The 26,106-nt window shown below is 53.5% G+C and overlaps 1 protein-coding gene across 1 annotated transcript in view; it reads right to left on the reverse strand.

Annotated features, from left to right (window-relative positions):
* Positions 1 to 26,106, reverse strand: part of ARRB1 (arrestin beta 1) — a 76,042-nt gene that overhangs the window by 38,899 nt on the left and 11,037 nt on the right. The window lies entirely within an intron of this gene.

The following is a 26,106-nucleotide window of genomic DNA, read 5'->3' on the forward strand; positions in this document are numbered from 1 at the left end:
ATCTCCTCTATCAGATAAGAATTCTCTGAAGGAAGTGGCCATGACTCCTCCATCAGATAGGAGACTGCTGCAGACAAAGTTCGTGCTTCCTTCCTCAGACAAGGAGCTACTAGAGGACAAGAGGGCTGTGTCCCCTCCATTGGATTGGAGGTCCCAGGAAACAGGAGCCAAACCCCCCCTCCCTGCCCCCAACCAGCAGACCGGAATCTCTCTCCTGGAGAACAGGACCATGGCCCCTCCATCAGACCACGAGCTCCCAGAGGGCAAACTCCTGTCTGCTGCCTCCTCAGCAGTTCCCGAAACAGACTTCAGTTCCGTCTGAGACTCGAAGGACTTCCCCCTGGGGCAGAACTAGGGGAAGTCTTGCCCACAACCTCCTTTGCACAAGGTCCCATGCCAACTTCCCATTCATGCCCACAACTGAACAGAAGCTGCTTTGCCATCCTTAAGACAGGCATGTGTCTGGGCAAAGGCCAGCAGCTGTCTATTTCAGCCAGGAATGTTGACCTCTTGAGAGAGAGTAATGGGGATGACTGGGAGATCCCTGACAAGAGGATGCCCAGGACAGGCCGTGCACCCAGCTCTGGCCTGGAAGTGACCAGGTGTGTGGGCTAGATGGGTCTCTGCTCCTGACTCTGTCACTAAATGGGCAAACCTCTTCCCCGTGTGGCCACTAACACCCCCCGCCCATCTCCAGACTTTGTCAGCACCCACTGCTGGTTAAAGTGGCAGGAGGCAACAGGGAGGAGGGACGGCAGGGCCCTTCCCAGGTCCCACCTTGAGGACATCACTGGCCTTCCCCAGGGGCCGCCCCTGAGCCTGGTTCAAGCTGCCTCCACGATAGTCTTCCCTATATGAGCCAGCTCCAGGGAGCTGCTATTAGTTAGCATTGATCCACAAAGTGCTTTGCCGACACTTTTTATGAGCTCAGCCTCCCCCGGGGCCCTGGGGGCTAGTCGCACGAGGCAGAAACCGTGCAGGAAGCCCAGGCCCCTGGACAGAGCCAGGGGGCAGCTGAGTCCCGAGATCAAGACCCAGCCAAACCCAAGAGCAGCACTCAGTAAATGTTACCTGAATGCACAGTCACTGAAAGGCAACCTGACCGGATTTGGTAACTAAATCTGGGTGTATTTTCTTATTAAGAAATAATAATAATTATTATTATTATAACTGATGTTTATTAAGTGTCAGGCACTATTCTAAACAGTGTATTTAACTCATTTAATCCTCACAAGAACCCTGTAAGGTAGATACTCTTATTATCGCCACTCTATATATGAGGAAACACAGAGAAATTAAGTAACTTGCTCAAAGTCACAGAGTAGAAATAAGAAACGTAAGCAGTTCAAACCAAATGCTTGATAAATTAGAAAGTAAAAATATAGTAACAACGCTTCTGGGTTTTAAAAGAATGAGATACTGTTGAAAGATACAATTTACCCTAAGTGTGTTCCAAACCAAATACTTTCATTATTGGACATCCTGTGGTATAGTTCCAATGTAAAAGGTTCTCTGAAAGAGGAATATTACAAACGTACAATACGTGCTTGTCAGTCATCTCAAAATCATAGTTTTCTTCGGAAACTTTGAGTGGTTTTATTAAACTTTAGAAAACAAACCCCAAAAACCATAATAACAATTATTTTAAGATTTATCATTTATTTGTCATATGCTAAGTATTTGCCCTACTCCTCCTGTTTAATCTTGAGAACAACTGAAGGGGAAAAAAGAGGCATTATTCCCTCGGGGGCTTTACTGAGCCCCCAGGCTGAGGGTACCTATCTCATACACCTCCTTGGCGGGCGTAATCCAGCGGGGGTTTGCCCCCCAGGATGGGAGCTGCTCCAGGGCAGGAACCGTGCTCCGGCTCAGACAAGGTGCAACATAAAGGAGTTAAGGGCTGGGGTGAGGCAGCCCTGCTGTTTCATCAGCCTGCACTTCAGCCCTCTAGAGTGTTAAGTGAGGCCCCGGCACACAGTCAGAACTCTGTAAGTGGTGAAAATACTAACGGGCACCACCATCCCCACAAGAAACAGACTCGCTGGGTGGCCCTGGGCAGGTCCCCAATGAACAGGGTTCAGCTGGTTCACCAGCTCTCCGTGAGGGTCACGTCACCTCGTACAGGCCTGGGCCGCTGAGAGGAGGTGATGGGTATGAGGAGTTCCTGGGAGGCCAGAGTGCTGGGCAGAGACCAAGGCCTGTTATCAGGACCAGGCTGAATTATCGAGCATTTTTAAGAAATGCATTTCCATTACTTCCAAAAACATACAGGCTTGCAGATGAGGTGAGCACAGTGAAGCCAGCCAAGTGCAGCTGCGTCAGTGAGAGAGCCAGCAGGGAAGGGCATTCCAGGGCATCTCCGAACCTCTCCCCAGAGCACAGCCTGGGGCTTGGCAGTCTACCTTCCACCTGCTCCTCACACGGATTTGGGGGCGGGGGTGGGGTGTGAGAAACCTGCCGGGAGGCACAGCGCTGGGCCTTAGCTACCAAACCGTCTGAAGTGACAACTCAGTACCAGCTCCACCTGCCGCAACCTAGACGCTCAGGCCATCTTTCCTCGAACCTCAGGGAGACCATGCAAACGGTGAAGGAAACGGAAAAGAGCAACTGGGAACGGGGTCCAGAGCTCTACCCTGGCACTGAACGGCTGCTCACCTCGCCTGCCCTCACCTGGACAGTGGGATCATATGACCACCTCCAGGCTGTGGAGGGGAATGAATGGGCTGATGTCTGCCTAGGCCTGGAACATAATCCAAGTTCAATATACGGTAGGATTAGGGCACTGAGAGGCACCGGAAGTGCCAGGATGAACAGGGCTATACAGGACTCTGGAGAGATGCGGGAGACCAATAATCACAGGTGAGAACACACAGCGAGGAGCGGGAGGCCAAGTCCCCCAACGTTTACGTGGCCGTCTCTGTGTATCTAGCGGGCCTGAGGCACTGGGATATGGGCCTCCTGGGGGTCCCTGGAGGGTGGTGGATGAGCTTATGGGATACACTCTCCAGGGCCTAGACAGCCTCTCCCGAAACACTCTCCCTGTCCCCTGGCTCAGGTTTCACCCTCATCAGGAAACCTCATTACCAACGTGTCCCCCTTGGTGTCCTGGTTACGCGCAGGAGGTCCCGGGCAGCGGGCATGAGCATTTGCATCACGGAAAGTGAAGGGTTCCTGTACCCTTCACAGGGATGACTGCCCACCTGCTTTGAGTGGGGTCTCTGAATCTGACTGAGTCCATCATGGGGGTCTGCTCGATTCTAAGGGCTGGACTGCCAAGTGGGGACCTTGCTCAGGCCAGGAGGCCAGCTCCCCCGGGGCCTTTATCATCCTGCCTCTGTTCTACCACAACCACTGGGACCTTGAGAAGCAGAGGGGTCTGAGGTGAATGCACTGCCCACATATGGCTGGGGAGGCAGATGCACAGACCAACCGCTATCCTGCCAAAGGCACCGAGAGAGGGTTATAAAGAGGATAACTCGGGGGCGGGAGCAGCTCCATTCTTCCCAGATGGACAACGGGCTGCTGAGGAAGTGACACAGAGCAGGTGACATCTGAGCTGGGACTTGAAGGGCGATTAAGTTTGCCAGGTAGTCAAGGTGCAGAAGAGAGAACATCAAAGTGACGTGCATAAGCATGGACTCACACATCCTTATATAGCAGAGTATACGCTGCAAAGTCACTCTCTCACTTGATTCTCTCAAATCCGGTAATGGTGTTATTACCTCCCCCCTCCCTCCCCCCCCACACGCAAATAAGAAAAGTGGGGTACAGTGAAGGCAGATGATGGGCCAAAGGGCATATGGTGACTGATTTCTGGGCGGGCCATGTATGCTGGCTGAGACGACTCTCTTCTCACGGACGGGACGGTATTCCTCTCTGGCAGCAAAACCTCTCACTTCCAGCCCCTGCTGGCCTGTGACACCCTCCTCCCATCCCCAGCACACATACACACTCCTCCAGACCCCAGGGCCTCTCAGGAGGGACAGAGGGACACAGCCGCATGGCCGGGGCTGGGCTGAGGAGGCCAAGGAAGAGCTGACCATTCTCCAAGGCCCAGCTTAAAGGCCCGGCCTCACCCTCTCCCACTCATCCTGAGCGCTGATAACCTCCACCTCTCCCACTGTAAATCTCTCCTGGCCTCTCCTCTCCCCGCCTCTCGCCTCTTGAAGCAGCTGCCGCCAGCCTCTCCCTCTCCTCCCTCCACCCCTCGCCCTCCCCAGGGAGCAGTGAGCTCAGCCTTTCCCATCAGCCGTCCCTGGGAATGATGGGAAATGCTCAGCTGGCCAGGAACTAACAGGAGGCCTACCCCCAAGAGGGAGGAGGAGAAGGGGGCCGCTGGGGGCATCCTGGGCTCAATTCTGCTGCTTCCTATGAATTCCGTGCTAAGGGCATGGTCTGCCTGACCATATGACATGCTCTAGATAAGGTGGGATCCAACTGCTAGAGCTAGAATAGGCCTCTTTTTATGGATGGGGAGACAAAAGCCCAGAGAGAGGACAAAAAGAAAATGTGCCGAGGGACTGACTGCCACGTCCCAGGTACTGTTTGAGCCTTTCACGTTTCTTGTCTCATTTAATCCTCACAACCACCCTGCAAGGAGTGTGTGACAGGCTGAATCACGACCCCCTGAGATGCTCACATCCTAATCCCTGGAACGGTGAATCTGTTATCTTACGTGGTAAAAGGAACTTTGCAGATGCGATGTTAGTTAAGGATCTGGAGATGGGGAGATAACCCTGCATTATCTGGGTGGACCCAGTGCAATCACAAAGGTCCTTATAAGCAGGAGGCAGGAGGGTCAGAGAGAGAAAAGGCAATGTGAGGATGACGGAAGCACTGAGAGAGAAATTGGAAGATGCTGTGCTGACGGCCTTAAGATGGAGGATGGGGCCAGGAGCCAAGAAATGCAGGCAACTTCCAGAAGCTAGAAAAGGCAAAGGAATGGATTCTCCCTTAGAGCCTCCAGAAGGAATGCAGCCCTGCCAACCTGTGTTAGGACTCTGACATCCAGAACTATAAGAGAATTTATTGTGTGTTGTATTTGGCCACTAAATTTGTGGTAATTTGTTACAGGAGCAATAGGAGACTAATAAAGTAGGTATTCCCATTCCCATTTTGCAGATGAGGAAAGTGAGGCTCCGAGAAGGCACGTGATGTTCTCAGGTTCTGCACACTCCCCTCCACACCACACTGGCTTATTGGGAATCTCCACGAGCTCTTAAGGCTGGGAGCCCCTTGGCCAGAGCTTCAAGGCTGGGGGAGAGTCTGAGGGGGAGGAAGAGTTCTGCTGCTTGTAGGACTGAGGTCAAGGACAGAGAAGGGATCTGGGGAAGGTAAAGTCCTGCTTGAAAGGGACTGTATTGTGGCTGGGGGCTTCTGGAGCCAGTGTCTGAGTCATACTCTGCCCCAAACTAGGAAGCAGGGATGCATGTGACACAGATAAAGGGCACTGGCTGTATAGCTGGGCTCAGGGGGCTGAGTGTTTTCAGGATTAACGGAGATGAGATGAAATCCCCCCATTCTCTCTCTCTGATCCTGATAAAATCCCTGGGAGGAAGGCTCCTTATCCTTCTTCCTGCATTACTGGTGCGAAAAATGAGGTCCCAGGGGTTAGTGACTGGCCCAAGTTCTCACAGCTGGTAAGAGTGGAATCTGGGTATTCCTAATGATCGATATAATGAAAAGCATCAAACCATAATGAACGGCTTTGAATGCTACGTGCCTGACACTGTGTTAACTGTCGCTGGCATTTTCTCAGTCATTCTAGACAGACCTGATCAAGTCCTTTCTCTGCCTCAAGCTCTTTAACTGCTGCCCACAAGCCCTTTGCAATCTGGCTCCTACTCACCCCTCCAACCTCCCCTCCCCCACAGTCTCCTGCACCTCCATATCTTCCAGCCACACTGACCTTGGTCAGTTCCCTGGAGCCATCAAACTCTTTTCCACTTTGGAATCTCCCACAGGGCTCTGCCCCCACTGGCCCCCACGCCAGCCCCAGGCCACTTGTGGTGCAGAAACCACGGGTCCTGGCCATTCCTGCTCCTACTTGGGGGTTACGAGAGAGGGAGCAGGGTCAGGGGTCAGCCCTAGATGGCAGGCCTGGGAGGCTGGAGCTGAGAGGGCCTGGGTAAGCTGGTCATTTTCTACACAGTAAAGACAACAGCAGCCTGGAGGTGTGGTGGCAGAACTCCCCAGGGGACGGGCCCTCCCAGATGCACAGACCCTAGGACACTGGAGCTGAAGGGGCCTTGAAGAATATCGGGTCCCACCCCTCAGGGCATACATGGTGATACTGAGGCCCAGAAAGGTCTGGACTTGCCCCCCGCTCCACAGTGTGTCACTATGGGAGCCAATTTGGGGTAGTAGGTAAGGCTTTGGGGTCTGCCACTCACTAGCTGGGTGACCTTGCGTAAGGGGAGAGTTGTTCCGATCCTTACCTCTAAAATGGGAATAATAGTGCCTTTCTCCAGGAATGCGTGAGAAGCACCCGGTACAGTGAGGCCGGCGATAAATGAAAGTTGTTCTCACCATTCAGAGAGTAGCGGCTGGACTCAGGACGCCCGTGGGGGAGCTCACCCCCTCTCTGTGACATAGCTGGTGGGTTTAATTTAACCTGGGGAAGCACCCGGAGAGGTGAGCACTCAGCTGTCGCCAAAGCCACTGCTTCTGGGCCCCCAATGCTGGTCAGTCCTTGATCATCTCTAGGAAAGGGTTTGTCGGCCTCATCTGCCTTACAATTAAAGAAAGGATTTCCCCAAGGGAGCTAGCCTGGGCTAGAGGGACTCCTGATCAAAACCTGGGCTCCCACTTCCACATCAACAGAGGGAAATAGGAATCCACCCTTAGCACGGAGCACTTCCTGCAGGTGGCACTGTGCTGGGGCTTCCGTGCACTCATCTCACTTGAACGTCACCACCGCCCACCCAGAGGGGATTAGGAGGCCCATTTATTGAAGGTTTCCAGAGGGTGAAGAACTTGCCTGTGGCACCAGCTGACAAAGCCATGTTCCTATCTGCTCCAGAAGGCCTCTGGGCAAGGATCCGTTCCTATTCCAAATTATTGTGGTCTAAAGACTTTTTGAAGGGAAGGAACCCAGACTGGACACCGAGGCCCCAACGCAGCCTCCTGACCCGCCTGTGGCCACCGTGACCCATTTCCTCCCTCCAGGCCCTCTCACCTCACCTCACCTCAGCCTTCCCAGAGGTCTGTTATTAATAACTATGAAGGGACTTCCCTGGTGGTGCAGTGGTTAAGAAGCTGCCAATGCAGGGGTCACAGGTTCGAGCCCTGGGCTGGGAAGATCCCACATGCTGCGGAGCAACTAAGCCCGTGCGCCACAACTACTGAGCCTGTGCTCTAGAGCCCGCGTGCCACAACTACTGAGCCCACATGCCTAGAGCCCGTGCTCTGCCACAAGAGAAGCCACCACAATGAGAAGCCCGCGCACAGCAACGAAGAGTAGCCCCTGCTCACCGCAACTAGAGAAAGCCCGCACACAACAACAAAGACCCAACACAGCCAAAAATAAAATAAATAAATAAAATAAATAAATTTATAAAAAAATAAATAACTATGAAAATACCACCCGTAATGCTGTTGCCTCCATCTGGACAATGCTGTCCAGCCCCACACCAAGTTCACATCGTCAGAAAGCCTTTGGTGACCCCCAACTAGGGCAGATCCCTCCATTAGGCACCGGCAGAGCGCTTCTCACACTGTGCCTCTCTTGCCATCTGTGTCCCTGTTCCAGACCAGAAGCCCCATTAAGCCAAGGGCAGTGTCTGTTTGCTGCCATGGCATCCCCAGAGGTGTGCCCAGTGCTGGCACACAGCCTCTGGAAGCCTGGGCCAGGCCCCGCTCCAGCTACTGAACCCACTCATCACATTTAATCTTCAGGATCCCTCTAGGAGGTGGGGATTACCACCCCCCTACACAGATGAGGACAGTGAGACTCAAGGAGAAGGCAACTTCCCCAGGGATACCCAGCTAACCAGGAACACGCTGGGATCAGCACCCAGGACCAGCTATAATAATCTGTGCACCCAAGTGCAAAGTGAAAACGTGGGGCCCCTTGTTCAGATTTCAAGACAGAGACAGACGCACATTAAACCAGATCCTTCTGAACTTGGGGCCCTGAGTGACTGCACAGGTTACGAACCCCTGAAGCCAGCCCCCTGGGCACCCATGTGCTCTGACTCCAGGCCCAAAGCCAGGCTTCTCCCACTGAGAGGCCCTTGAGCATCGGTCCCCTCAGGCAGTGGTTTTCACACTTAAGCCTAGGTCAGAATCACCTGGGAGCCACCCCCAGAATTCCCACTCAGTAGGTGAGAGGTGGGCCTGGGAATTTGCATTTCTAACTGCTGCATTTCTATGCTGACACTGGTGCTGTGGGCTGAGACACACAACCACTGCCCTAAGGAATGCGTATTTAACAGGGGCATTCTGAATCCAGGGCCTCCAGGAAGGAGAGATTTCAGGTGGGCTATCAGGGCTGAGGGTGCCCAGCATTCTTCAGGCCTCAGTCCAAAAGGCCAGCTCTGCTAAGAAGGAAAGGAGGGTAGGGGAGGCCAGGGAGAAAAAGCAAGGAGGAAAAAGGACAACTTTACAAGTTACCTTGTTAATTTTTGTAACAATCTTGAGAGGTAGCTTCTATTATCTTTACTGTAAAGGAAAACATAGCATAAAGAAATCAATGATTTGCCCAGGATCACAGCCAGGAAATTACGGAGACCACAACTGAACCTGGTTCTATCTTACGTGTTGTCACAAAGCCTGCTTCAACTAGCTGGCCCTGATAGGTTCTAATCCCACGACCTGCTCGGCCCAGGGGAGCAGAGCCATAGCCTTGGGTTGGTTTCACATAGTCCCAAACCCTGACAAGCTCTGACAAGCCTTGGCAAACCTCCAGGGCCCTCCACACACCGTCTGCTTGCCCTCCAAGGCCAGGCCTGCAGCACAAAGACCTGGGACCCAACTGAAGGGGCTAACTGCTGGCATCATTCCAGCAGGCCAGGGTGCCCACCCCCAGACTGGAGGTTCCTCCCATATCCTGGCCCTTCTCTACAGCCTCCCCTCCAGCCACTTACTCACACATACCCTAAGCCCCAGATCACACACCATCTGTTTCAGGCTTTGCACAGGCTGTTCCTCCTTCCTGGAATGCCCTTCCTACCCTGCCTATTTGTCCAACTCTTTTCCATCCTTCAAAACCTCAGGTCAGCTCCTCTGCGAAGTCCTCCCTCAGCACCTTGTCTGTCCTCACTGCTCCATCATGCCAACCTCTGCTTCCCTAGCTGCTCTCCAACCATTCATTCTACAAATATTTACTGAGCATCTGCCCTGCTGCAGGCACAGAGCAGGTGATGGGGAGGCAAAGCCCAGACCGAGCTCCATCAGGCCAGGGTATGGGTCTGCTTCACCCTACAAGCCTCTGCCAGGAGGGCAGACAGAGAGGGGGGCCAGGGAGGGTCCCCAGGAAGTGATGAGACCTCAGCTGGATATCTGAGAAGGTGGGGATGTGAGGAGTAGTAGTACAAATTCTACATTCCAGGGCCCTGCCAAGTTGTGGGGAGCATCCCCCCAATGCCTTTGGCAAAGCAACACAAAATTACTACCAAATGAACACAAGACACGCTATGTGTCTCTGTGCCAAGGGGCCGTGTTGGCTGTAGGCTCCCCAGGAAACCGAGGCCCAGAGGGGGAAAGGGATGAACCCCAAGCAGGAGGCAGCCCTGGAGTGGGCCCTTGGCCTCCTCTCCCAGGAGATTTAAACAGTGGAGGAAGAAGGAGGCAGTGTGCCCCTACCCTGAAGTACATGCCCTGTGGACCCCTCCTGTGGGTGGAAGGCATTAAGAGCGCACTCTGGAAAGCCACAGCCCGCAGAAGCCCCAGGCGGGAGAGGATGGCTGCTGTCTGCCCTGGGAGGGGAGAGGCTGGAGTGGAGCCAGGCTGGCAGAGGAAACATCTTGAGAGGCAGGAGGGAGGCAGGGAGGAGGAATGAGAAAGGAGGAAACAGCCAGACACGCAAACACCTCCGCCTCCTCTTTCCAACGAAAACAGAATCCCCAGCAGACTGAGACCTGTGGGGAAGGAGACAGGGAATGAAGCCGGGGCCTCAGAGGGGCGGGTGGCTGGGAAGGAGCCCAGGGCTGGAGCCTCTGGAAGCTGGGTAGCCCTGCCAGGCATGGGGGTGGTGGGGAGGCCCCATCCATCACCGGGGCCTGCCCAGCTCTGTCCCACGGGGCCCGAGGCTCAGGGAGGAAGGGGATGTGGACTCCATATGGTCACTCCTACAGCTCCTCCAAGACCCACTCAGGTACCAACTCTTCCCTAAGCCGCTGGGCCCAACCTCTGGGCTGGGCTGGGCTCCATCACCAGAGTTAGCACAAACTCAGAAAACACTGCAGCAAAACTGATTGGATGGGGGAGTCCAGGCCTAGCCCTTAGAAAGCCCACAGGCCGGTGGGAAACCCAAGGAATTCAAAGGAGGCAGCACGGGCACTGAGGTGGCTCTGGACTCCCCGATAACCAGGGACTGGCAGGCACTTGGGGCCAGTCCACAAAGCCTTATGGGAGGCCTTTTCCTCTGATAGTGAAACAGGAGGGAAGGGGGCAGGTCACAACCTCTGAAAGAATGACATGGCCCAAGGACACTGATTAGAACCAAATGGGTCCAAGATGGCGCACAAGTCAACTTCCACTAGACCTTGAGCCTCAGGACACGCTCACTGTAACACATCAGCAAGCTAAATGACACACAGGCGCAGTGACAGTTCCAAGACCAACCACAAGGATCAAAAAGTGGGCAGTGGCCCAATTCCTGGAAATCCCCACCCCTCCCCCAAATAGCTGGAATACCCCTCCCACTCATTAGCCTATGCAATTACCCACCCCTATAAAAACTGACAACCCCATACCCTGGGGTTGCTCTCGCCTTCTGAGATGGCCCAGCTCTGTCTGTGGAGTGTGTTTCTCTCTAAATAAATCCACTTCTTACCTATCACTTTGTCTCTCACTGAATTCTTTCTGAGATGAGACATCAAGAACCTGACCTTCATTAAGTCCTGAAACCAGGTGTGTGATCTCAGTTGGACGACTGTGGATTTTGGCCGGGTTCGAGTCCCAGCACGTGGTTTCGAGTCCCAATCTGAGGTGCACAGTTTCAACAGGACACGCTGCTGGGATAGGAGTCAGGATTGAGGAAGAGGGAGGCGTCTTCTCCTGGGGGCATCCCCACCCCCATTACACACACACACACACACACACACACACACACACACACTCAGCTCCGGGGGCTGAGGGGCTTCCAGGGATCTGGGCTCTGGGACTTGGACAAATCCCTTGATGTCTCCTGGTTTCTCCGCTCCCTCACCTGTACAGTGGGGTTCTCCTGTGCCCACCTTCCTCCCAGGGGAGGCATGACAGGAAGGACAGACCTCCAAGTAGGTGAGAACAGAGTCCGCTGGTATGACTTACGCACACAGGAGAGAATCTCACCGCCACTCCCATGCCCACCCTATCCCTGCCCCGCAGGCACCCTCTTTCCTCAGGCCTCCATCACGGTACAGAACCTGGGAGACAAGCTGCACTCAGGAGAGAAGGCAGCCAGCCCTGGCACAAAGGGGAGAGTGGCCCCAGAGCAGACCCACTTCCTGTCGGGGGGCCTTTTCTCTCCTTGCTCTCTCCCGACTGGAGGAAAAACCCCCTCCCCACACACATCCTTGCCAGCACTGCGATGACCTGTGTCTGAGCTTACCCTCATATGATTGGCTCTAAGCTGCCGCAATACAGGGGTCCTTCTTTCATTCATTTTTTTTATCAGAGCGAACCAGTCTGCCTCAGGTGAAACCTCCACTCGCTAGAGGACACCAGTCAAGGGACTCTCCCTCCCTCAGCCTGTTTCCTCTTCTAAAAAGAGGGGACCACAATATAGCCTACCCCAAAGGATTGTTCTGAGGGATAAATGTGTGTGGTGCTGGCCGCCCAGGAATACATATTAGCTCTACAATAGTCAACAAATAGTTATCAAGTGCCTATCGTGTGTCAGATGCTGTTGGCCACCAGGGACACATGGCGACCAGAGCAGATCCATGCGATGGCCCCTGCCTGTCTGAAGTTTCCCTTCCAGCGGGAAAGACAGCAGGGCCTTGCATTGCCCAACTCTGGCGGGTGCATGGCACAGACCACAGTGCCCACTGGCACCACCATGTCCCCTGCACGCGTGCAACACAACAGCCCTGCGACAGTGAGCAAACAGTATACAGTGACTCTCAGGCTACAGGCTGTCAAGGGCAGTGCTCCCCGAGCACAGGATGGGTGACTGACCAGCCTGAGAAAGTCAAGGCTTCCCCAGGAAGTGACACCTGAGCTAGGAGCTGAAGAAGAGGTAGTAATGTGACTCTGAAGGGGGCTGGGATGGGGATGCTGCATAGAAGCAAAATGAAACAAAACCTGCAGTGGGAAGGCTCTGGGGGAGGAAGGTGCTGAGGGAGATGGTAGGCGAGGCCGGCAGGGGCCGGTCACCAGGCAGCCTTGGTCAGGAGTCGGATTTCACTGTCACTGTGATGAGATCTTACTGTCGCCGTGATGAGATGGTGGCAGGGTTACAGTGGGGAATGGACGAGATGTAGCTGTACTTTAAATATATATATATTTTTAATTCATTTATTTAATCTTTGGCTGCGTTGGGTCTTCGTGGCTGCGCGCGGGTTTTTCTCTAGTTGTGGTGAGCGGGGGCTGCTCTTTGTTGCGGTGCGCAGGCTTCTCATTGCGGTGGCTCCTCTTGTTGCGGAGCACGGGCTCTAGGTGCGCGGGCTTCAGTAGTTGTGGTGCACGGGCTTCAGTAGTTGTGGCCCACAGGCTTAGTTGCTCCGTGGCATGTGGGATCTTCCCGGACGAGGGCTCGAGCCCGTGTCCCCTGCATGGGCAGGCGGACCCTTCACCACTGCGCCACCAGGGAAGCCCTGTAACTGTACTTTAATACGATCCCTTTGGCCGCTGGCTGGAGAATGGGTGGGCAGAGAGGCTACAGCGGACACAGGGAGACCAGTTAGGGGCAGGATGAACAACAAGGCTGCCTGGGGTTCAGATCCAGGATGTGCCATTTATTTGCTAGAAGAGAAATCATGACGGCACCCGTCTTCCTGGGTTGTCGTGAGGATTAAATGAGCAACGTCTTGTGTGTAAAGAGCCTGGGACGATACCGGGCCGTGGAGAGAGCGGTGTGCTCAGCTGATACTACTCACCCAGGTGAGAAATGAAGGTGGTCCAGGTTAGAGAGGCAGCCGTGAGAGAGAAAGAGAGGGACGAGTCCAGATGCCAGGGTTAATACCACCAGGGCCAGCTGCTGCAGCCCCATGCCAGCTGCAACCACAGGAGAGGCCCTGAGCCAGAACTGCCCAGCTGACCTCTTCCCACATTCCTGACCCATGGAACCGGGAGATAAGGAGATGAATGTTTGTTGCTTTGAGCTACTAAGTTATGGGTGATTGGTTAGGTACCAAAAGGTAACTGGAACAGCTCATATTGAGGGTTACCTGGAGGGAAGCTCCTCTCCTCCACAGGGGAAGAAGGTGCCCCTGAGGGGCAAGAAAGGCGCGGGGGGAGGGGGCGGGGGTGTGTGCGAGCCTGGGACCTCTGCGACCTCTGCGACCTCCGGGATTCTGCCCTCCAGAAGTGATCAGATGGCTTCAAAGCTAATCATTCCAGCATTATTTACAATAGCAAAAAACTGGAAATAATGTAAATGCCAAATAAGGGGATGGTTCGATAAACTGCAGAGCAGTCACACGAGGAACCCTTACGTGTCATTGACAAACACGGATACTAGGATAAGTTAATGACATGGGAAAAAAGCAGTTAACCAAATGTCACGAACAGTTTAAGCACAATTGTGTTTGAATATACAGGCACCTGCGTGCACACACATCCACATACACACAAAATAGCAAGGAGCTCAAAGACCAAAAAAAAATTTTTTTCATTTTCTTTCTAAGTGATAAGATTATGGTTGACTGCTATCTTCTCCTATCCAAATGTGAAGGGTTTTGTGTTTTTAAAATAATTATTGAACGATAAATGTCAGTTCTTTCAAATGTCCCCTCAGAACTTCGGTCACGCCGGTCTCCAGGATGACAGCACTAGAATTCAGCCTGGCGAGGGTAAGGTTTGTCACCTGCTTTGGCCACAGCTGGTGCGCCGATGCTAGAATGGTGTCTGGGACAAGGCAGGTGCCCATCCAGCATGTGCTGAATGAGGGAATGAATGAATGGCGCATATCAGATGCACTGCGTCCCTGTGAATACACGGCAACCTCCCTCATCGGTCCTCGTGCAGGGACCAGGTCCCGCCCCACTCTGTGTCCCCAGGGTTCAGCACAAGGCCTGGCACAGAGCCAAGACCGATGAATGAATGAAGGGCTGAATAAATGAATATCTGGCAAAGAAACCTCCGTGTCTGTGAGAGCGAGATGCCTGTGTATGCGAGAAAGAAGGGGGATGTGAATATATCGGGGTTTTCTGAGAACCCAGAGGGCCTGGCCTGGCCTGACTCTGCCCCTCCCTGCCTCCTCAGGCCCTCCCTGTTCAGCTGCCCCTTTGGTCCCTCCTCCACCACCACTGGGGAGGAGTTCTGGAAGGCCTGACTCAAGCTACTCAAGACATAGGTTTGTTTTTAAAAGGAGACGAGAGAGAGCAAGCTCCTTCCTGGAAGGACTTTTCTGCCCTTTCGCCCTGGGACAACCTCTGTGACAAGCATCTGGGAGGGAAGCCAGCAGGTGGAGACCGAGCTGGGATGGGGGTGGGGGTCGGGGGGTCGGGGGAGCAGGGCAGGGAGATGGGCAGGTGGCTGGAGTGTGACATGGGGAATGCAGGTGTTGGAGGGTGGGAGGAGCGTACAAGAGCTCAGCAAGACTTCGCTAGGGTGTGAATGGGAGTGAAAGTGGCCAGGTGATAGTTGTCACAGTGATAGTTGTCACAGTGTGTGTGTGCTGGTTGTGTGCTGGTTGTCACAGTGAGAGGGTGGGGCATATGACCGTGCAGAGGTGACAGATTGAGGATGGCAGTGGAAGAGGTGCTCACGTGGAGGGGGTTACAGAGTGGGCAGGGGCAGCAGCTAGAATCCGATTGTTTCAGTCTAGGAGAACTGCAGTCAGACTCAGCCTGAATGATTATGGGTCAGCGGGGAGACTGACAGGGGCCGGCCATGCTCGAAAGAGGGAAGAAGCCCAGTCCTTGAAGCCTGGAGCTCAGGCAGGATCCCCCCAACCCCTACTGTCCCAAATGCCAGCCCCCAAAAGACCGCCTACTTTCATCCCCCCCCCCCCCCCGCTGTGTTGGGTCTTCGTTGCTGCGCATGGGCTTTCTCTAGTTGTGGCGAGCGGGGGCTACTCTTCTTTGCCGTGCGCAGGCTTCTCATTGTGGTGGCTTCTCTTGCTGCAGAGCATGGGCTCTAGGCACGCGGGCTTCAGTAGTTGTGGCTCGCGGGCTCTAGAGCGCAGGCTCAGTAGCTGTGGCTCGTGGGCTCTAGAGCGTAGGCTCAGTAGTTGTGGTGCACGGACTTAGGTGCTCTGCGGCATGTGGGATCCTCCCAGGCCAGGGATCGATCCCGTGTGCCCTGCATTGGCAGGCGGATTCTTAACCACTGCGCCACCAGGGAAGCCCAACTGCCTACTCTTTATAAATTAAATCTCAGCAGATGTGACTCCTCAGGCCCATCCCAAACATAGGCTAGTGAGCTATGTGGCTCAGAGGTCTGGAGGCCAGAAAAGCCTGAGAAGGACCCCAGGGCACAGCCAGCCCGCCCTCTCCCTTGACAGGTTGGGGAACTGAGACCCAGGCACGCCCTCCCTCCAAGCCCAAGGCACCAGCCCACAAACCCAGGGAATTTTCAAAAGGAGGCCTGTCTGATCCCAGGGGAGACGGTGCCTGCTCAGGCAGCTCTGGAGAAGCAGGAGGTGATGAACAATTTTCATTAACAGCTGAAGCTGCAGGGGCAGCAAGGGGAGGGGGGTACCAGGATGTGAGGGAGCTCCTGAGAGCTGGCCCTGACTCATGCTCACAGCTGTGTCCCCAGAATGCAGCCCGCGGCCTGGCTCAGCAGAGGTGCTCAGTAAATGAACAACTAAATAAAAATGTGAATGAGCGATAATAACAGTAGCTAACACTTACGCAGTACTTACTTTGTGCCAAGCACTATTCCAAGCCCTTTACAAATATTAACTCGCTTAATCCTCAAGAAAACTTTTAAGATTTCCACCACAAAAGATTTAGGTTCCCATAATAAAAACCTTTACTGTTCCCATTTTACAGATGGGGAAACTGAAACAAAGAGGCGTTGAATAATCTATCCAAGGCCACACAGCTTTGCCCCCTAGGCATTATTGTTCTAGAACCCCTGGTCTTAACCAGGCTCCCAAAGTGCCACCCACTGGACACCTTTACCCTGTCAGAGCTGCTCGCTCCGTTCATTCTTTCTCCAGTAGCCTCACCCCAACACCTGTATCTCATTTCCAGTACCTCCTCCTCATGATGCTGCCTTCTTTTATTAGCAATTAAAAAAATAATTTATTGAGGTGAAATTCACATAACATAAAATTTACCAGTTTAAAGTGAACAATTAGCATTTATTACATTCACAGTGTTGCGCAAAACCACCACGTCTTTCTAGATCCAAAACAGTTCCATCACTCCACAGTAAAATCCGTCCCTCAGGACTTCTCTGGTGGCGCAGTGGTTAAAGATCCGCCTGCCAATGCAGAGGACACAGGTTCGAGCCCTGGTCTGGGAAGATCCCACATGCCGCGGAGCAACTAAGCCTGTGCACCACAACTACTGAGCCTGCACTCTAGAGCCCATGAGCCACAACTACTGAGCCCACGTGCCACAACTACTGAAGCCTGCGTGCCTAAAGCCTGAGCTCCGCAACAAGAGAAACAACTGCAATGAGAAGCCTGCGCACCACAACGAAGAGTATGCAACTAGAGAAAGCCCATGTGTAGCAATGAAGACCCAACGCAACCAAATAAATAAAATTTAAAAAAATAATAAAATCCATCCCTCCTAAGCAGTTTCTTCTCCCACCCTCCCCTCCCTTCTAGCCCCCAGCAACCACCAGTGTCAGCTTTCTGGGTCTATGGACATATCTATTCTGGACATTTCATATAAATGGAATCATACAATACACGACCTGTGTGTCTGGCTTCTTTCACGTAACACAATGTTCCTAAGGTTCATCCATGTCATAGCATGCGTCAGTACTTCATTCCTTTTTAGGATTGAATAATACTCCGTGGTATAGACAGACCACAATTTGTTTACCTATGCATCCACTGAGGGCATTTGGGCCCTTTGTTTCCACTTTTTGTCCATTGTGAAGAGTCACTTGCTGCCTTGTGATCCTCACCATGACCCTGTGGGTGAGGACTATTGTTCTGTCTCGGTTCCCAGAAGGCATCACCATTCATGGTAGAGACAGTGACTTGGACTGAAGCCCCCTGCCTCCCAGATGAGAGTGTCCTTCCTATGTGTCCCATCAGCTAGTCACTCCTCCCCCCAGGTCACACTTTTCCCGGGCATCAGTTATCACACTCCAGGCTCTGGGCTGGGAGCTGGCAACACGGAGTGGACAGCTCAGGCTGAGCCCCAGTCTCCTGGGGCCTGAAACCAGAAGGCCTGAAGCCTCCAGCCTGAGCTCCTGCCTCACCCAGGTGTTCCAGGATCCAGGCACACCATGTCCAAAACACGTACCCTTTCCTCCCTGGTCTCAGCTTTTCTCTCTGCAAAGACGGAAGATGGCCCCCAGCAGAAGGCTCCAGAGATCTGCACAGTGGGACCGTGGAGGGGAGCAGGGACTGCCAGGCTGGAAGGGCCTTCAGAAAATTCACAGCCCCGCAGTGCGGCAGGGGCGGGGCATCAGGACAGCAGTGAGGGTTCCCCCTGCCAGTCATCTCCCTCTCAGACATAAATGCATTAGAAGAAGCACTTTGCCAGGGGCCCCCCTATGCCCTCCTGCTGCATAGCCTGGAGCCAAACCTTCTCTGAGCCTTTCTCAGCGCAAAGGCAGGGGCCCAAGGACCTAGAATTCCAGATGCTAGGTTGGGATGAGTAGGCTGACTGTAGAGGCCCCTTCCTGTGGAAGACTACTTTTCCATTGGAGCCATCTCTTTTTGTAAGATGAGATGGTTATGACCACTAGAGACCCAGAGAAAGCTGCCCCCTTCCTAGCCCTCCAGGAAACCTCTTTCAGCCAACGTTAGCCTGTAAATGGGACCATCCTGAGGGAGTTTCCAGCATTCAGTGTGGAGACAGACAGTCTCAGCCCAGCCACGAACAGTCATCACTGTCTCCTCACTATCCCTTCACACAACAGGGGCCTGACACATACGTGATGAATGAATGAACGATCAAACAAACACTCCCTCGGTGATTTCCTAATGTCTGTCCTCTCTTTTCTAGTCTATGGTTCTACACAGCTGCCATGTGAACCCTAAGATCCTGCCACTCCTGCAAGCTGTGTGTCCTTGGGCAAATTCCTTAATTTAGATGAGCCTCAATTTCCTCATATGCAAACAGGGACTCTACTGGCAGGGTACCAAGGAGGAGTAAAAGAGAAAGGATACGCCCAGCATCTCAGGGGCAAAGGAGGGGTCCAGGAAAAGATGCTGAAGCAAAGTTCTCTCTTTGGGCCCCCACCCCTCCCAGCCCTAATCCTCTAATCCTTCTCTGTTCCAGAGTCTGGAGGAAAGAGCCTAGCCCCTGGGCCAGCCCCTGGCTGGATGTAAATGTTTATGCCTGAGCCCAGCCTCCCAGGGACAAGTTATTTGCTCTGCTTGTAATTAATTGCAGAAGGCCCAGTTGGGTAATAAACTCTGCCGGGAAACATAAACACTTTGCACAGAGCTCCAAATCCATTGTGAGACCAGCAGAGAGGGTCTGCAAGGAATGGAATGTTCTCCCCAGTCTCCTCCCAGCCAGAAGCAGTGAGGTAACTGAAGGTCAGAACCAGAGGGACCCCTGAAGATCATTTAAAAAAACAGGAGCTGACATGATGGGCTGCTTACCTTGCTCCGGGCACAGCTGAGCACTTGATTATTTGGGACCAACATTATGCCCACTTTAAAGATGAGGAAACTGAACCTGACAGAAGCAGGGTGATTTGTCCCAGCTAGAAAGGGGCTGAGCTGGGAGGAACACCAGGCCTGACCTCAGAGAAGGGGAAAAAAAGGGATAGCCAACAAAAATGTATGGGTATCCCCTGTGCCAGGCACTGGGACCTGGGGACACAGCTCCTGTGGCCCTCACGTTCCAGTGGGGAGAGATGGATCTTAAAGGCTGAGCAAAGAGTGATTTGGTTACATGAGTGCTAAGTGCTCAGAAGAAAAGAAAACAAAGCCGCTGGTGCAGAGGGTCCCAGCCAGTTATGAGTGGCTACTCAAGCTCTGCAGGGCGGAGACCACACAGTAGGCCTTGGGCAGGAGCACATAGTAGGTTCACAGTGAGTTTCTGGCTAAAACGTAGTGCTCTTTTCTTTGGACCAGTGCAACTTCTCGCCAACCAATTCAAGGCGTATTGAAAGTACTGTGCCAGGGCTGGAGTATAATGATGGACAAACAATACACAACCCCTGCTGCCAGGGAGCTTGCAGTCCCACTGAGGGCACTCACAAATGGGTAAAGGATGGAGGGGAAGACAGGTTGATGAGGGTCATGGGGCAGGCGAGAGGGACAATCAGCATTTATTGAGCACCTACTGTGTGCCAGGAACTATGCTAAGCCCTACATTACCTCATTTAAGCCTTACCACAACACTGGGGTGTTGGGGAAGATATTATCACCCCCATTTTCTTTTTTTGGCCGCACCACACCACTTGTGGGATCTTAGTTCGCCAATCAGGGATCGAACCTGGCCCCCAGTAGTGAAAGTACAGAGTCCCAACCACTGGACCTCCAGGGAATTCCCTGGATAAAACCCCATTTTGAAGATGAGAAAACTGAGGTTCAGAGAGACTATATATACACACATATATATAATGTATATGTGTGTATATGTATATATATATATATATATATATATATATATATATATATGGAATTCCCTGGAGGTCCAGTGGTTAGGACTCCACGCTTTCACTGCCGAGGCCAAAAAAAATAAACAAAAAAACCCAAAAGATAGATTAGGTATAACTGCCTCAAGGTCATAGACATTAATAAGCAATAGAGGTGGGACCTGAAACCTGGCATGACACCAAAGCCATGTTCTTTCCTCATAGCCCCCGCCCTAGTCTCCTCCTCCCTCCCCTCCCTGAAGAGGGCACTGTGGTTTGAAGGTGGGAGGCACAGGAGGCAACCACCACTAAGCCACCCTTGCCCGAAGGTGCAGGAGGAAGCAGCGCACCCTGCCGGCCTGATTTCCTTTCTGAGCAGGAAAGTTCAGCCCAGCCCGCACAGGCGGCTCTTCTCAGACACAAAGCCGGCCAGGCTCCGCACCACCACCTCCCCCTCCCCTCCACGAGCAGGAAAGGACAGTCCAGACTTCCACCCTGTCCCCCCCCACAAAAGGGCTACTCCGTTGACAATGGCCCCTTCCCGGGGAGCTGTACTTGACAGCTGATAAACATTTTCACCCTCTTAGCTCACCCGACCGCCACCACCCCACCCCAGCAGCCCGCAACCCTAGCGCCTAGCACCGGGCACGGCACAGTGCAGGTGAAGCAGAGTCAGCAGAACTGGCTCCATCCCGACAGAAGGGGTGCGCCCTGGACTTCCCTGGTGGCGCAGTGGTTAAGGATCTGCCTGCCAATGCAGGGGACACGGGATCGAGCCCTGGTCTGGGAAGATCCCACATGCCGCGGAGCAGTTAAGTCTGTGCGCCACAACTACTGAGCCTGCAGGCCACAACTACTGAAGCCAACGCGCCTAGAGCCCGTGCTCCGCAACAAGAGAAGCCACCGCAATAAAAAGCCCGCGCACCGCAACGAAGAGTAGCCCCCGCTCGCCGCAACTAGAGAAAGCCCACGCGCAGCAACAAAGACCCAACATAGCCAAAAATTAATTAATTAATTTTTAAAAAAAAAGAAGGGGCGGCCCCCTGCGCCACGTCCATCCAGCTTCCACCACCGTTTACTGAGCTCCCATGACAAGCCTTGGGCTCTCCCAGGCAGTTTCATCAGGTACTGGGTACCTGCAGCACCAGGCAGTGGTACATTTTTTAAACCTTTTCACAGCCTTTAAGGTAGGCTTTATGTCCCTTTCACGGATGAGTAAGATTGAGGGCAGAGACGCCTTTCCAGTCTCTTACTGACACAGCAAGCAGGAACTGTGGGCTTGGCCTGGCCCAGAACTCGCTCCCCTAGATGCCTTTCAGGTCCTGCCTCAGCAGGGAGGGTTCTAACTGATGACCAGGTCCACGATGGGATGAGAACTCCCTGAGGACATGCAGCGCCGTGGCACCAACCTCCTGGCACAAAGGACTCCAGGTTAAAGCAGGGACAGATCCAGGCTTGGATGGGCCTGAAACTCATGTAGTTTGGAAGCCCTCTTTAAAAAAAAAAAAAAAGAAAAAAAGAGTACAAAAATATCTTGTTCCTTTTGCGCGTTTCACAAACCCCCTGAGCCTGTGAGCCTGTGGACACACTGCTAGGCCTCGGAAACGGCCCTGGAGTGTGAAGGCCTGAAGCTGAAGCGGCACCAGCCTCCAGGTGAATCTGCCTCTGGGCTGGAGGAAGGGCCCAGAGGCGATCTGAGCACAACCCGCCTTCACAAAGGCCCTGCCTCCGGCCCAACAGACAGACGAGGCTCTGGAACATTCCTTCTTCTCGTCACGTGTCCTGCTGCTACTAAACCCTCCCACGTCTCTCTCTTGCCATGGTTTCAGAAGCAGCAGAGCTCACCTGAGCACAGGGCCTGCTCACAGGGTCTGAGTGCCCTCACGGACAGTAGTGCTGGAGCCCACCCCACAGGATCCTTCACTCCTGGCGGGCAGGGTCCACCCCTACCTGCGCCTGGAACCCTGGGCCGGCCTGAGCAGCTCTTCTGAGGCCCCCCTCCCCAAATATTTGAAGGCTATGACGTGGCTGAGCATGTGTTCCCACATCCCACATCCCATTGGGCCCATACAACAGCCCCTGGAGGTATGCAGGGCAAGTTTTATTGTCCCCATTTACAGAAGCAGACAACAAATGACACTAGTTATTCACATACTAGTGCTAGACATGCCAAGGAGACTTCCACAAGTGGCATCTCACAGACGCCCTGGCAGGAGGGGCCGTATCCCCACGGAACAGGTGGGGAAACAGAGGCTCCAACTCAGTCTCTGGGCCTGGGCTGAAGAATGGGGCTGCAGCCCTGCTCTCCTACCTCGCGGCCCAGGCCTCTACCACGTCTGGAGTGGACAGCTCAGAAGGCAGTGGGCAGGCTTGCCGGAACATAGCAGGTGGAGGGGCCAGAGGCCTCCAACTTCCGAAGCAGAGGAGCAACTGGGGGCTCATTACAGGCCCTCCCAGCAAAAGTGGACCTCAATGACTGCCTTCTCTCTGGATGAGTCCGAGGAAGAGCACATGGGCCTTGGAAGCCTGAAATCTGCTTGAAAGCAACAGTCTTAAAGACTCAGGGCCTCGTGTCTTCTCTGCCGAGGAGCAGAGGGCCCCATGCCTGCCTCACGCCTTCCACCTGCTGGGCCTTCCAGACCCTTCACAAGGTCACTTCTCACCCCACAAGCCAGCCGCCCAGCGCTGCTCTTGATCATCCAAGTCCCACTGCTGTCTGTCCCTCATGATTCATTCATCCGTATATCCACTCTATAAACCCTTATGGAGAACACGGTATAGGGTGACCAACTAACTGTCCCCATTCACCCAGGACGGAGGGTTCTCCCAAAATGTGGGACTGAGACAGACCAGGAAAACTGGGATGCTCGACCACCCTAGTGTACTGTGTGCCTGGCCCTGCACTGGGCACTGAGGACACATTGGACACGGTCCCCGCTGCCCCCCTCAGGAAGCTTGCAGTCTGAGAGGAGCTCTCACTCCATGAGGGACCCACTGTCAAAGACACCTGCGCAGCACCTCACACACATTATCGAGCACAACCTTATGAGGGGCAAACTATCACCTCCATGGTATATATGACCCGTCCCGAGTCACAGAGCTGTAAGTGACATGCCAAGACTTAGACTCCAATGAGACAAACAAAGGAAAGGGCAGGTTCCAGCATGAATATTAAGACAGAAAAATATGCTAAGACCTGTTTTATTTAATCAGTTTTTGTAGCCCCAGTGTTTGGCGTGTCCTAGAGGTCCAGAAAATGTGTGTGGAAGGAAGGGAGGGAGGAGGTATACCCTTATTTAATCATCTCCAGGCTAGAAGTTCTCAACCCCCAGTTCAAAATGTCTACATTTCCCTTTTCACAGTCAGTTTCAGCTGTTTTCTCTCAGCCAGGGCCAGGAAGCAAGTGAGAAGAAGGAAAAAGTGCTTCTCCTTTGGGTCAGCAGCTCAGGCCTCACTTCCTCCAGAGAACCTTCCCTGACTTACTCCCCAACACAACACCCAATTCTGGCCCCCGCTTATTTGAGCACAACAGCTGTGTGTGTGTGTGCGCTGCTTGTACTCCTGCTTCAGTGCACTTCTGCAAACATGGACCTCGCCCAGCTCGGCCAGCCCCTATCAGGAACTGGGGAGCCAAGAGGTACCAGACACACGCCTGCCCTCTAGCACAGGAAACTGACATGACAGCAGCCAATTCCGATACAACTTGCCGTCCTGGAAGCCTGCGAGGCGCCAAGGGAGCGTGGAGGAGGGCATCGACTCTGCTGGGGCAGGGAACACAGAGTCAAGGGAAGGCGTCACGCCCAAGCACATGGTACGTGCCTAATGCAGTTCAACCGCATGGCGTTCAGTTGAACCGCACTGAGCTTAGGTTCAACCTTAAAATACAAGGGAGATTTCACCAGGCAGAGGAGGAAGGCATTCCAGACAAAGAGACCGGCTTGAACAGACACAGACGTGTGGAAAGTACAAAGACTGTGGAGGAACATCCAAAAAATTCAGTGGAGCCAGAATGTTGGCTGCGTGGTGGGGAGAACTGGGAAAGGAGCGTGGGAGGGAAGGGCCTCCAGTGCCACCAGAAGAATGTGAACTGTCTCATAGGAAACAGGGGAAACTGATCAGTATTTTGTTTGTTTGTTTGTTTTTGCTGTACGCGGGCCTCTCACTGTTGTGGCCTCTCCCATTGCGGAGCACAGGCTCCGGACGTGCAGGCTCAGCGGCCATGGCTCACGGGCCCAGCCGCTCCACGGCATGTGGGATCTTCCCGGACCGGGGCACGAACCTGCGTCCCCTGCATCGGCAGGCGGACTCTCAACCACTGCACCACCAGGGAAGCCCCTGATCAGTTTTTAAGCTGCAGAAGGACAGGGTCAGATGAGAATTTCAGAGTAAGAGGAGGATTTGGGGGGTTTAGACTGAGCAGCCAGAAGACTACTGCAGTAAGTCCAGGCCAGAAGTGGGGCCTGGACTGAGCTGGTGGCTGTGGAATAGGGAGAAGAAAAGCACTTTGGTGATGGGGACATGTAACCATCACCATCAGGTTAAATGCCCCCCACCCCTGAGGGTTAGGTGAGGGTTTCTTTTCTCCCTGGAGTTTGGGACCTCTCCCACCCCCATCCCAGCTCTACAATCCGACGGAAGCTGATCAGGGTCAGGGCTCAGCCTAAGACTGGGTCGTGGTTTTTTGTTTGAAAGTTCTACTAAAAAATTTTTCTTTCTTTCTTTCTTTTTAGTTTTTTGGCAAAGTTGACGCTGCAAAGTTGCGAACATCAGAGATGGCTGGATTGTTTCAAGTATGCATAGGGAGTCGCTGCTGCTGAAGTGATCGCTCTAAATAATATGAGAAAAGAATATGTGCATATTAACCACTCCATCATGCCGTGTGATCATCTTTGTCCTTTTTAGGATATTGAAGTCTGTTGCGAGGGCTTCCCTGGTGGCGCAGTGGTTGAGAGTCCGCCTGCCGATGCAGGGGACACGGGTTCGTGCCCTTGTCCGGGAAGATTCCACATGCCGCGGAGTGGCTGGGCCCGTGAGCCATGGGCGCTGAGCCTGCGTGTCCGGAGCCTGTGTTCCGCAACGGGAGAGGCCACAGCAGTGAGAGGCCCGCGTACCACAAAAAAAAAAAAAAAAACTGTTGCGAAAAAAGAAAGTTCTCCTTACTGAGTTTAAAAATGCTTCCAGGTTTCTTCCACTGCCCTGGAGCTATAGAGTCCTATAATAAAATCAACCTGCTAATGTGCTGAGTGCTTTCATTAGCACAGATACAACACAGAAAGGATGGAAACTTTATGCCCAGAGGCTGAAAAACTCAGCCCACAGACACAAAACTACTGATAGAGGGGAGGTGAGAACCCCAGATGAGCTCCCACTTTCTACCACGTCACTGCCTGGCCTCTGTGTTCCCAGCCCTTGGAGCTGCAGACGTGTGCCCTCATCCCACCCCCGCCCCACGGCCCCAAGCCTAGAGCTGTTTCTCGTAAGATATGGTTTCCCAGCTCTTTCATGTCCATCACTTTTCTGGGAACAGTCATCAGACCTCTGCAAGGTCTTCCCAGCTGGAGGGAAGCCTTTGCTCCTGCTGCCCTCCACCAGGGGAGACCCAGGCAGCTCCTGGTTTCCATGGCGTGGCTGCTGAGCCCGGTGTCTCCTCTTACACCTGCTGCCCCATTTCTCCTGTTCAGGCCCAAACACTCACTGTGATGCCACGTGGCAGAACCTTCACTTTTCACCCTAGATTTTACGTCCTCCAACAGTCCCAGGACACACCTTACTCACAGCAGATGAAGTGAGTGTCTGACTTTGCGCCCGGCACATAGTGGGTTCTCAAGTATCTGATGAAGGAGGTCAGTCCCCGCTGAGAACATCGGTCACAGGCACCGCCAAGACAAGCGTCACCTCTGGTTCATGTCAAACTCACCTTCCAAAGCTTGCTGCAATGACGCCCCTGCCCCCCGCTTCTGGGGGTGTGCCTGTGACACATCTACTGGGCTTGCTCTGTGCCCCGTATAAATGAATTCCCACTACCCCCCTTCTTATAGCATGTTGGGATGATCTGTTTCCTCTCCC

The sequence above is a fragment of the Aethalodelphis obliquidens genome, unplaced genomic scaffold, assembly GCF_003676395.1.
Source record: "Aethalodelphis obliquidens isolate GAN/ISIS:26980383/991018 unplaced genomic scaffold, ASM367639v1 scaffold50, whole genome shotgun sequence".
Lineage (NCBI taxonomy): Eukaryota > Metazoa > Chordata > Mammalia > Artiodactyla > Delphinidae > Aethalodelphis > Aethalodelphis obliquidens.